The following is a 10,778-nucleotide window of genomic DNA, read 5'->3' as shown; positions in this document are numbered from 1 at the left end:
GAGGTACAGGACATATTGGACACCCCTCCAAGGTTAATGTTACACTCTCCTGTTATAGAACAAAGTCCATCTCAAGTAAAGGGGATGTTGCTGGAAATACCAGGTTCCCTATGGACCAGAGATGGACAGGACACTGGACTGATGGCAAACGTAGCCCCTGTCATGGTCAATCTAAAAAGTGGTAGGATAGCTCCAAAAATCCCACAGTATCCATTAAAACCAGAGGTGGAACTAGGGGTATATCCTGTTATTGAGAGGCTGTTACAACAAGGGATTTTAATTCGTACAGCCAGTACAGCAAATAGTCCCATTTTCCCTGTGAAGAAGAGTGGGGGGAGGGGCTATAGATTAGTCCAGGACTTAAGGGGAATTAACAAAGTTGTTGAGAGCCAATTCCCCGTAGTGCCGAATCCAGCTGTCATCCTCATGCAGATTCCACCATCTGCCAGTCATTTTACTGTCATTGATCTATGTTCTGCTTTCTTTTCAGTCCCTCTTCACCCTGACTGCCAATACCTTTTTGCATTCTCCTACAGGGGAGTGCAATACACATGGACCAGACTACCCCAGGGGTTCATTGACAGCCCCAGTATTTTCTCCCAAGCATTACATGACTGTTTGCAATCCTTTCAACCCCACAATGGGTCTGTTCTAATTCAATATGTGGACGATTTGTTGTTGTGCTCTGATTCTTTTATGTCATGTTTACATGATACTAAATTGTTGTTGCTTCATCTTTCACAAACAGGGCACAAGGTGGCAAAGGATAAATTACAGCCATGTCAGACTAAGGTCAAATACTTAGGACACTGCCTCACTAAGGGACTAAGACACCTGACAACCGACAGAATTGAGGCCATACAACACATGACCATGCCGCAGAGCCAGAAGCAGATTCGTACTTTCTTGGGGATGTGTGGATACTGTAGGTCCTGGATCCCAGGTTTTTCTATTCTGGCATTACCATTGCAGGAGCTAGTCTCTTCCTCAAAACCAGAACGTGTCGTACACACAGAAGAGTCAGAGCAAGCGTTCTTTAATCTTAAAGATAGTCTGACAAGAGCACCTGCATTGGGAATACCTGATTATGAAAAGCCTTTTGAGCTATTTTGTACAGAAGCTGATGGCTGTGCAGCAGGTGTCCTCGCACAGAAACATGGTGACGCTAGCAGACCGGTAGCATACTACAGTGCACAATTAGACAATGTGGCAAGGTCACTCCCAACATGTCTTAGAAGTGTAGCAGCAACGGCCCTTCTAGTAAGTAAGAGTGAGGATGTAGTATTAGGACATAATTCAACCATCTATACACCCCATGCTGTATCAGCTCTGTTAAATTCAGCCCAAACCAGACATGTTTCTTCAGCTAGATTCACAAAGTGGGAACTAGCCCTGATGGCCCCCTCAAACATCACCATCAAACGATGTAGCACCCTAAATCCAGCTACATACCTTCCGTATGTATCTCAAGAGACACAAAGGGTGGGAGGTGAGGAGACCCTGGTTGATGATGAGTTAGGCAAGAATACTGACACGCATGACTGTATGGAACACCTGAATCAGACCTTTACTGCAAGGCCCGACATACGTGACACCCCCTTAGAAAATGTAGATTTTACGTTTTATACAGACGGAAGTTGCCATAGACAGACAGAGACAGGAGAGCTATGTACTGGTTACGCTGTGGTAGACGATCAGGATGTGGTAGAAGCTGAACCCCTTGGTCCACCTCACTCAGCCCAGGTGGCGGAACTAGTAGCACTAAGGAGAGCGTGTGAATTGGCAGAGGGTAAATCAGCCAACATATATACTGACTCTAGGTACGCCTTCGGGGTAGTGCATGATTTTGGGGCCCTTTGGCGTCTTAGAAACTTTACGACAGCAGCAGGTACACCAGTAGCACACTCACAACACATAAAAGGACTTCTGACAGCGATACAGTTACCCAGAACAGTAGCCGTCATAAAGTGCAAAGCCCATACCTTTGAAGAAGACCCAGTGTCATTGGGCAACAACAGGGCAGACGAAGCTGCTAAATGGGCAGCTGGGCAACCTATGACTGTATCGACCGAGACTATGATGGTTTTTCAGACATTAGACACGCAGAAATTAATTGAAATGCAAGATTTGTGTTCCCTGCAGGAGAAGGCGGTCTGGAAGGCGAAGGGATGTGGCCAAGAGTCCTCAGGACTCTGGAGGGATGGACAAGGTAAGCCTGTAGCTCCCCGAACATACTATCCAAGCCTGGCTGAAGCAGCACACGGCCTGACTCACCTGGGTAAAGAAGGTATGTGCAAACTGGTGAGAGCATACTGGTGTGCTCCCGGATTTTCCTCTCAAGCTGGTAAGAAAGCAATGTCATGTCTTACTTGTTTGAGGAAAAATGTTGGGAAAACTATTCCAACTGAGCCATCCCACATCCCTCCTACAGACGGACCTTTTCAGGTAATACAAATTGACTATATCCAACTACCACCGTGCAGGAATCTGAAGTATGTGTTAGTGTGTATTGATGTGTTTTCCGGTTGGGTAGAAGCATATCCGGCAGCCACTAATACTGCTGTGTTCACTGCAAAGAAAATTGTACAAGACTTTGTGTGTAGGTTCGGTATCCCTAGAATCATTGAAAGTGATAGGGGTACCCATTTTACTGGTGATGTCTTCCAAAATATGTGTAAACTCATGGGAATCAGTAGCAGACTTCACACCCCTTACCGACCACAAGCCAGTGGTAAGGTGGAGAGAGTAAACGGTACTATCAAGAACAAACTAGGTAAGATAATGGCTGAAACTGGGTTGGCATGGCCTGAGGCTTTGCCGTTGGTCCTCCACAGCATTCGAACCACTCCTAGACCTCCTCTTAATCTGTCCCCCTTTGAGATACTGTTCGGACGACAACCTCATTTGATCGTGAGTCCACAAGACGACTTAAAGTGTAATAATGAAGTGACTGTACAATATCTTATAAGAATGAGTAGACAGCTGAAACAACAACAACAAAAACTAAAAATGCTGTCACCTGGTATGCCAGAAACGAACTGTCATGATGTTGAACCTGGAGACTATGTTATGATCCGCAATTTCTTACGTTCAGGTTGTTTAACAGACCGTTGGGAAGGCCCGTACCAAGTGCTGCTGACCAGTACTACATCACTGAAGGTTGCAGAGAGAGACACTTGGGTCCATTCCACCCACTGCAGGAGAGTCCATAATCCGGAGAAAGTGCAAGACAAGACTCAGACCGACGACATAGAGCTGTCACTTGTGAGCCTGTTCCGGGAAACCTAAAGCCTGCAGTTAAGACACCTGAACCAGAGACGTTGCCTCAGAACTATCTTTCCAGCGATGGAGTGGCGGTTTTTGTTTTTCTTTTGTTCCAGGATTTTCCTTGTTTTTACTTTTTCTAGGACATTCTATTTTTGTGAAGGAGGATGGAGGACGGAGGAGAGTTCTGGGAGTGATACGGATGAAATAGAGGCCGAAGAAAAGTTAATAGGATATCCTGAGCAGCCCATTATCAAACTTGGTCCAGGGGTTATGAAAAGGTCTGCTAGCTCAGGAACTCGGAGGCAGTGTGAGGGGCTATTGTCTGATGAGTATTGTATCTGCAAGTTCTGCAACTCCCTAGTTGACGAGAGATGCATCCAACGATGCCAGTCCCCCAGTACTCTGAATATAGGCGGACATCCTTTGGAGGATTATCACTCCCTGGTGGGTAAGGTGCTAAACCAAACTGAGTGTTGGGTGTGCTCTCACGTGCCTCAAGGGCAGCATAACATAGGACTAGTGCCATTCCCGCTAAACATATCCGAAGTACTCGAATTAAGGGGTGGGAGGCCCATAGAAGGGAGGTACAATAACACTAGGTCCCCTAGTCTGACGCTTCGACAATACTCCATAGGCAGATCGTTGCTGTGCCTAAACATATCTCATGCAAAGCGCCTGGATAATTGGGAGGCTGACCTATCAGATCAGACAATGGCTCGCCACACTCATTTTAGAGAGAGACTCACAAGGTCACTACTAGGCAGGAATGCTGATGGAAGTCACAAGTTAGGGCGTATAACCAAACATAAGAAGGTATCTATTGGAAAAGTATCTACAGATAAATGTGAAAATATCATTAATGCCGACACGTGTCTAGAGCAGATGGAGACACTAGGCATGGGTAGTTTTATCAAAACTCTGTGTGATATAATTCATGGGCATACTGTTCCTTATGTTCTCCCTGATGATGTGTATTTTGTTTGTGGGAGGAAAGCTTATTCCTGGGTGACTCCGAGTTCCAAGGGCTTGTGTTTCTTAGCTAAACTGGTTCCTGAAATCATGACTATTACTCATGAAGAAATGGTAGATATTCACAAGACTACATCACCACCATACATACACACACAGTATGAACACCGTGGCAAGAGAAATATGATTCCTGGTGAGGAACCCATAGCTACAAAATTGATTAGTGAAACTGCTGGTTTCCAAGTTATGGTTGCTCTAGATCTCACCAGGACTGCTCGGGGAACATTAAACTTTAAATATATCCAAGACCTAGCTAAATTAATAGATAATATCACCGAGATGTATGATGACACTTTCAGGTATACTGGAAGGGAGCTACAAGCGTACAAGAAGGAGTTGGTGCAACATAGACTGGTACTAAATTATCTCACCTCTATTACTGGTGGGTACTGTGTGACACTGGCCACCCAGTTCGGTGTCAAATGTTGCACGTACATTACTAATAATACGGAAGACCCTAAAGAGGTTATAGACCGGAAGATGGATGAAATTTTGCAGCTGAAATGGGAATTTCGAAAGAGCCATAATTCTTCGTTATATGAGGTCGGGGAAAAGGTGGCGGGTTGGTTCTCATGGTTGAACCCAGCAAAATGGTTCTCCGGTCTGGGGAAGTGGGTACAGGAAATGATTGCTAGTGTAGGTAAGCTCCTTCTCCTTATACTGGGTGTCATCTTAGCAATTGGTTTAGTTGTCAAATGTGTTCCTACTGTGTGGAAGTGTGGAAAACGGTCTCATGGGAGTAACACTGAGAAAGAGACTGAAAGGGTGGTACCAGATACCGAGATCATGGTCTGTGAAGAAGTATTGTATAATCCTGAACTTGAAACGGTGATTGGGTGATAGTTTATTACACTATCAAAGGGTGGAACTGTCGAAGTCAGCAAATTGGATAAAGTCATTTCAATTAAAGTCTAGCAAACTTGGTTGTCTTTGTCCGAAAAGATGCGTACGGTACGCTATGACGTACAAGGGCACGCTACGGCGTGAAAGGGCGTACTCATCCACTACACGTGGCAGCAACAGTAATTGGTCTTTTACCATACATTCGCACAAACACGCATACTTATAAAATAGTACACATTATTGGTAGTTGCAACACATAGTCAGTTATGTCGAAATATAGTAGTATTTATATGTTATATCAGAGTTACATGCATATTAGTGAAATACACAGAACGGGTTAAAGGAATAACATCATGAGTGGTATCATAATGAACCTTGTTACATATCCTACTGTTTGGTCCGCTCTGCGAGGGAATCGCAGAGTGCATACGCAAGTTATGAATGATAGGGAATTATGAACTACTTAAGACCAAGGAATTCTGGCGGGAAGAGCAGAGCATACCCCCTGCAGAGATGACCCCCTCCTTTGGATTCCTTAGGATGAACCAGCCAATGATTGACGACCCCTTGGACATTCCTGAGACCCGGACCAATAGATGCAAGCCATACCATCTTCATTGTATTACTGTACTTGATTGTGTATATAAGCAGCAGCTTGTGATCCAGAGTGCAGACTTCTTGTCCCCAGACTTCAGGATTGAATGACTGCACTGGATCCAGAGCGCCTGCGTTAAGTAACGGCTGTATTTACTACTACATCGCTTGAGCATATTTTTTCCACTTATTACGAATAAATCTTTGTGTGTTGGAAACACAAATCGAGGTTCGACAATCGTTATTGGTTAGCGACAATACGCACATTACAGCGCGTTCACTTACTATTACTGTAAATGAATATCCACACAAACACCAATGTAAATTTGGCTAAAGGTCACAATTTTATTAAACAAAAATGGTGGTGGAGAGAGCAATGTGATTCAGCTAACAACTAATAGCAAAACCAAACCGTGAAAGGTCAAATTGCCATTACACCACTCGTCCCAGGGTACTATCCTTTATGATTGGCCTTGCTAAATCTGACGTCAAAGTGACTACATTGTTTATGGACTCACAATGACTTGTCCACACAAAGCAAGCCAAGGGGTCCTCCACACAAAAGGACCAAGAGATAGAATACTTTGAAGGGGGCAGTGACCTGTGACCAATCAATGGTAGCAGAGTATGAATTAGTCGCTCACTGCATGCTCTCTTGCCTACTGTGCTTATCTTTAAGAGGGACAAAAATTGGATAACACCAACAGGAATGCTATGAAACAGTTACACTTGAGTGGCGGAAATTAGTTATTCGGTACAGCAAACAAAGAGACCCAGCATTCACTGGGGTCGGGGGTGGAGGGCATATATAGAGAAGCTTAAGTCCTTCCCTGTGGATATTATTGGCTGGTGAATGCAGGAGATTTAACCCCCAATGGGTAAATGAATAAGGCTTGCACAAACACATGAGTTTAAGTGCGTTTGGCTTATGGCCTCTCTTGTTATATGTTTAGTGGTAAGGTGCTCATGCACAAATCCATAGAGGTAGTAGTGAGCGATGGCATGCACAATAGGGGTATAAAAAGATTTTAGCTGCTATGAGGGTGTGGCCTACCAAATATCTCTTATGTTGCTGAAGATATGGGGGGATATAGGTGAAGCAGGGTTATTTCTGGGGAAAGGAGTAATGAGGCAGACTCCACCACATTTATCAAGTCAAGACCGTCAATCCATAAAATCTGCAGTTTCAGGCAAGACCAGAAGGAGACCAAAAGACATGGAGTAAGCTCCCAACCCCACCACAGTTTCTCCAGCAGAACTTAGACACACTAGGCATAAACCTATGAAGCCTCTCAAGGGTTAGATAAATGTGGTGTATCGGTTTAAGGAACATTTCCAGATGGTTAATACATTTCAACATTTAAATCAAGTTCAGAAAAATGTGTTCCCAATCCTCATCTGAAATGTTGATGCTGGGATACAGGCTTAAATGTTTTGATCAAAACGTGAACTAATACCTCATGTTTTCATTTTGCTAGATACACACAGGTATGCAGTGTTAAGGATAAGGGCTGACAACAACTGTATTTCTGTTTTGTATACATATATGGGCATTTATATTTCCATGCAGCTGGTACTATATATAATATGGGATATACCGAGCGCTGACTTATTCTTTCTCTATTTTTGAATGTAAAAAGAGAGACCATCAGACATAATCTGAAGACCCTCAGGATCTATCAATACAAAAGCTGCTATTCCCCAAGGGCAGAGAGGAGAGGTTTAAAAGAGAATCTCCCAGTTCCACTTGATAGGGGCATGGTCTGACCAGGTGATGGGAAGTATTACAATGGAAGCTATATTTTGTAGGGGCCACTTGTCCATCAAAAGCAGGTCAATAGGGGAATACGGGCCATGAAATACAAGGCGCCTATTCTAACCTTCTGAATCTCAGTACAAAGTTTCTTTAAGAAGGGTAGTTGATTATAGTTAGGGGCATACAGGGATACCAGTGTGACATTTTTGTTACCCAAGGAGCTCACCAAAAGCAGATATTTACCAATCCTATTGGAGATCTTCTTGTCCAACTTAAAAAGACAAGATTGTCAAAAAGAACATCAAAACAACTCAATTTAAATGGGTCATAGGAAACATGGTATATCAGGCATGTGAGATTAGAGAACTGTGGAGTAGAGGCAAAAGAAAAGTGTGTCTACTGGGCAGCAATAATGACAGCCCTATGAAAGGCAAAGTAATGCAATGCTAGTCTACACTTATTAGGGGAGTTCAGACCATTAGCATTAAGGGAGAGAAAACACACTATTACAGGGGTAAGGACATGGGTGAGAAAAAGTCAGCGTGTTCCAGGAGAAGCAAAATAGAGTTGGGATTCTGAGTACAATATCTGAAGGAAGGGGGGGGGGGAAGAAAACCATGGAAGAAGGAGGAGGAGGAGGGGGAGGAAAGAAATAACCAGGGAGAAAAACAGAAAAAGCTTCCATATGGAAACTAGAGATTCTGCTACAAGGACAGTGTAGCAAAAAAAAGTGGTTAGGTATCGTGAGCAATGGCCAGGCTTGATCCGGTCTGACAACCACCAAAGAAAACACATGTATAGCCTAAGTGGAATGAATGCAAAAACAATGAACAGAAATAAACAGCACAAAAAACAAGTGCAGACCATTGCTGATGTCAATGAAATCAAAGCCAGTCAGCCTTAGCACACAGTTACAGACTTGGAAATAAAATAAACTTATGCAAATTTGGTATTGTGCCATTCAAATAGCCAAATATTGCAAAACTAAATCAGCCAGTACTGAAAGTACCATAACAATGTATAGGAACCAATCTAGTATCTGTTGTGTAACACTCTATATAAAGATAAAAAGATTAAGTGGTTGACTGCTAGAACAGTCAACACATATATCTTGACCAGGAACAGACCTGGAAATAAAATAAACTTATACACATGGTGTTATGACATTAAAACAGCCAAATATTGTAAAACTAAATTAGCAGTACTGAAAGTGTGTAGGCACCCATCAGGTAAATCTTGTGTAACATACTATATAAAGAGTAGTAAAGTAGTAGACCACTAGGGCAGTCAACTCTGGATAACATGTTCCAACCCTGAAAAACAAAATATTAACAGCAACAAGGAGAGCATACAGAGGAATTTCAAAGCTAACAGTCAAGTATCCACCGAGGTCCATTATTTCTGGACTTTTTTGGGGTCTGAAGGATGTAAAGTCTCAACTAGGATGTTCCATTCAGTAAGCAATGAAAGAACAGATTCTGGCAATGAGACAGCTGTATGGATCCCATCCCGTGCCTGTGAATGATGAGGCGAGTAGGAAAACCTTATTTTTAGGGAATACCAGCATTTAGTAAGGCCATAGCAATGGACCGAAATTGTCTATGCTTTACCATAGTGCAGAGCCGTAGCGAGGGTGGTGCGGCCGGTGCAGCTGCCCAGGGCGCAAGGTCTAGGGGGCGCCATGGCCCCCTGTTATTAAACACAAGTCACAGCCCCAGGTACACATCTGGGGCTGATGCAGAGTCAGCGCTGCGGATCGCGGCATGAGCAGCGCGAGGGAGCACCACCTTGCAGAGGCACTTCAGCCTCTATTGCCACCACACAGGAAAACAACACTAAGGAGCTCCTGTGCGCTGCAGCACAGGACCCTTCGACGACAGGCAGGTCTGCCCGCCCAGTTGCTGAGTGACACGCTGAACAGGAATCTGAAAGAGGCACCCCTCCCCTGTAGTCAGCTCTCCAGCTGTCCAGCAAGCTGCCTGCTACATGAGTATCGTGACTGCTCAGCAGAGGACCCTCCGCCCCCTGGACAGCCCACCAGCTTCTCCTGCATTTTACACCTGCCTGTACTCCAGCTATGTAAGTTAAAATCAGCATGTGTTCCTTCCCCTGTCTCTCTCTTTGTCTTTGAATCTCTCTCTCTCCCCTTCCCCTCTGTCTCCACCCCTCAGCCTGTCTCAACTTTCCCTCTGTCTCCCCCAAAGCCTGTGTGTCTCCCCCAAAGCCTGTGTGTCTCCCATTCCCCCCTGTCTCCCCCTCGGCATGTCAGTCTCTTTGTCCATCCTCACAGGCTATTAATTTAACGGGGTTAGGGGCTATTAATGTATTGGTAAGGGCTATTAATTTAATAGAGGTAGAGGCTATTAATTTAACTGGAGTAGGGGTTATTAATTTATTGCTGGGGCTATTCATTTAATGAGAGTATGGTCTATTTAACAGGAGTAGGGCTATTAATTTATTGGTGGTGACTGTTAATTTAATGGGAATAATGGTTATTAATTTATTGGTGGGGCTATTCTTATACTTGTGGGATGATTGTGGTGGTGGGGGCTATCAGTTTTATTTAATACTGGGGATTTTTGTGTGCTTTTAATTAAATGTGGGAGAGAGTTGGTCTTGAATAGGACCTATTTGTGAAATGAGAGTGCTATTAATTTAATGTCAGGGCTGGTAAGTCTGAAAATATGCCTTTTACAAAAAAAAATGTGGATAATAATGTAAATATATTAAACATGGGTACTTTTATTTGATGTCAGGACTGGTTAGAGGAAGGAGGCCTGGGCTATTCACTTGTTGCTTTGCTTTCCTTTCCTTGTGGTAAATAATAAATATTTTTTTCCAAACAGGGCCCCAGCAGGATCCGGCCAAGCAGCAAGTGAGCGAAAGATGCCAGCAGCAGCTCCATGTGGTCAAACTACAAGTACAGGTACGAGAACGTTGTACAGGATTGGAGACCAGTCTAGCACTTGTAAAAGGCTAGGCGTATTTTCCCCCACGCCTCCAAAATGGGGAGGGGGGGGGGCGCCAGTGGTCTAGCTCACACAGAGCACTGAAATCTCTAGTTACGGCTCTGCCAGAGTGGTAGGATAAATGTCCGAGAACAGCTGGAGACAATCCAGAAGAGGCAGAGGGCAGAGCCACCTGGAGGACCTGTTCCTTTATATGAAAGAGATGACGACAGAGAGGGGTGTCCTTCAAGAAAGGAGACGGAGCCATGGAGGATTTAGGCAATTTATGGATCCTATCGATGAGAAGATCTGAAGCCGATGCAGATGAAAGAAGTTTACTG

At 44.0% G+C, this 10,778-nt stretch overlaps 1 long non-coding RNA gene across 3 annotated transcripts in view; it reads left to right on the top strand.

Annotated features, from left to right (window-relative positions):
• Positions 1-9,416: 9,416 nt before the first annotated feature.
• Positions 9,417-10,778, top strand: part of LOC142101668 (uncharacterized) — a 50,498-nt gene continuing 49,136 nt past the window's right edge. For 2 of the 3 annotated variants that reach the window (XR_012679117.1, XR_012679116.1), the window contains exons 1-2: positions 9,417-9,568; positions 10,336-10,415. This is a non-coding gene — a long non-coding RNA (uncharacterized LOC142101668). The remainder of the gene's footprint in view (positions 9,569-10,335; positions 10,416-10,778) is intronic. The other variant, XR_012679115.1, reaches the window with a different exon arrangement.

This window comes from Mixophyes fleayi, chromosome 9 (assembly GCF_038048845.1).
Source record: "Mixophyes fleayi isolate aMixFle1 chromosome 9, aMixFle1.hap1, whole genome shotgun sequence".
Lineage (NCBI taxonomy): Eukaryota > Metazoa > Chordata > Amphibia > Anura > Limnodynastidae > Mixophyes > Mixophyes fleayi.
This window is presented reverse-complemented; position numbering and strand designations above follow the sequence as displayed.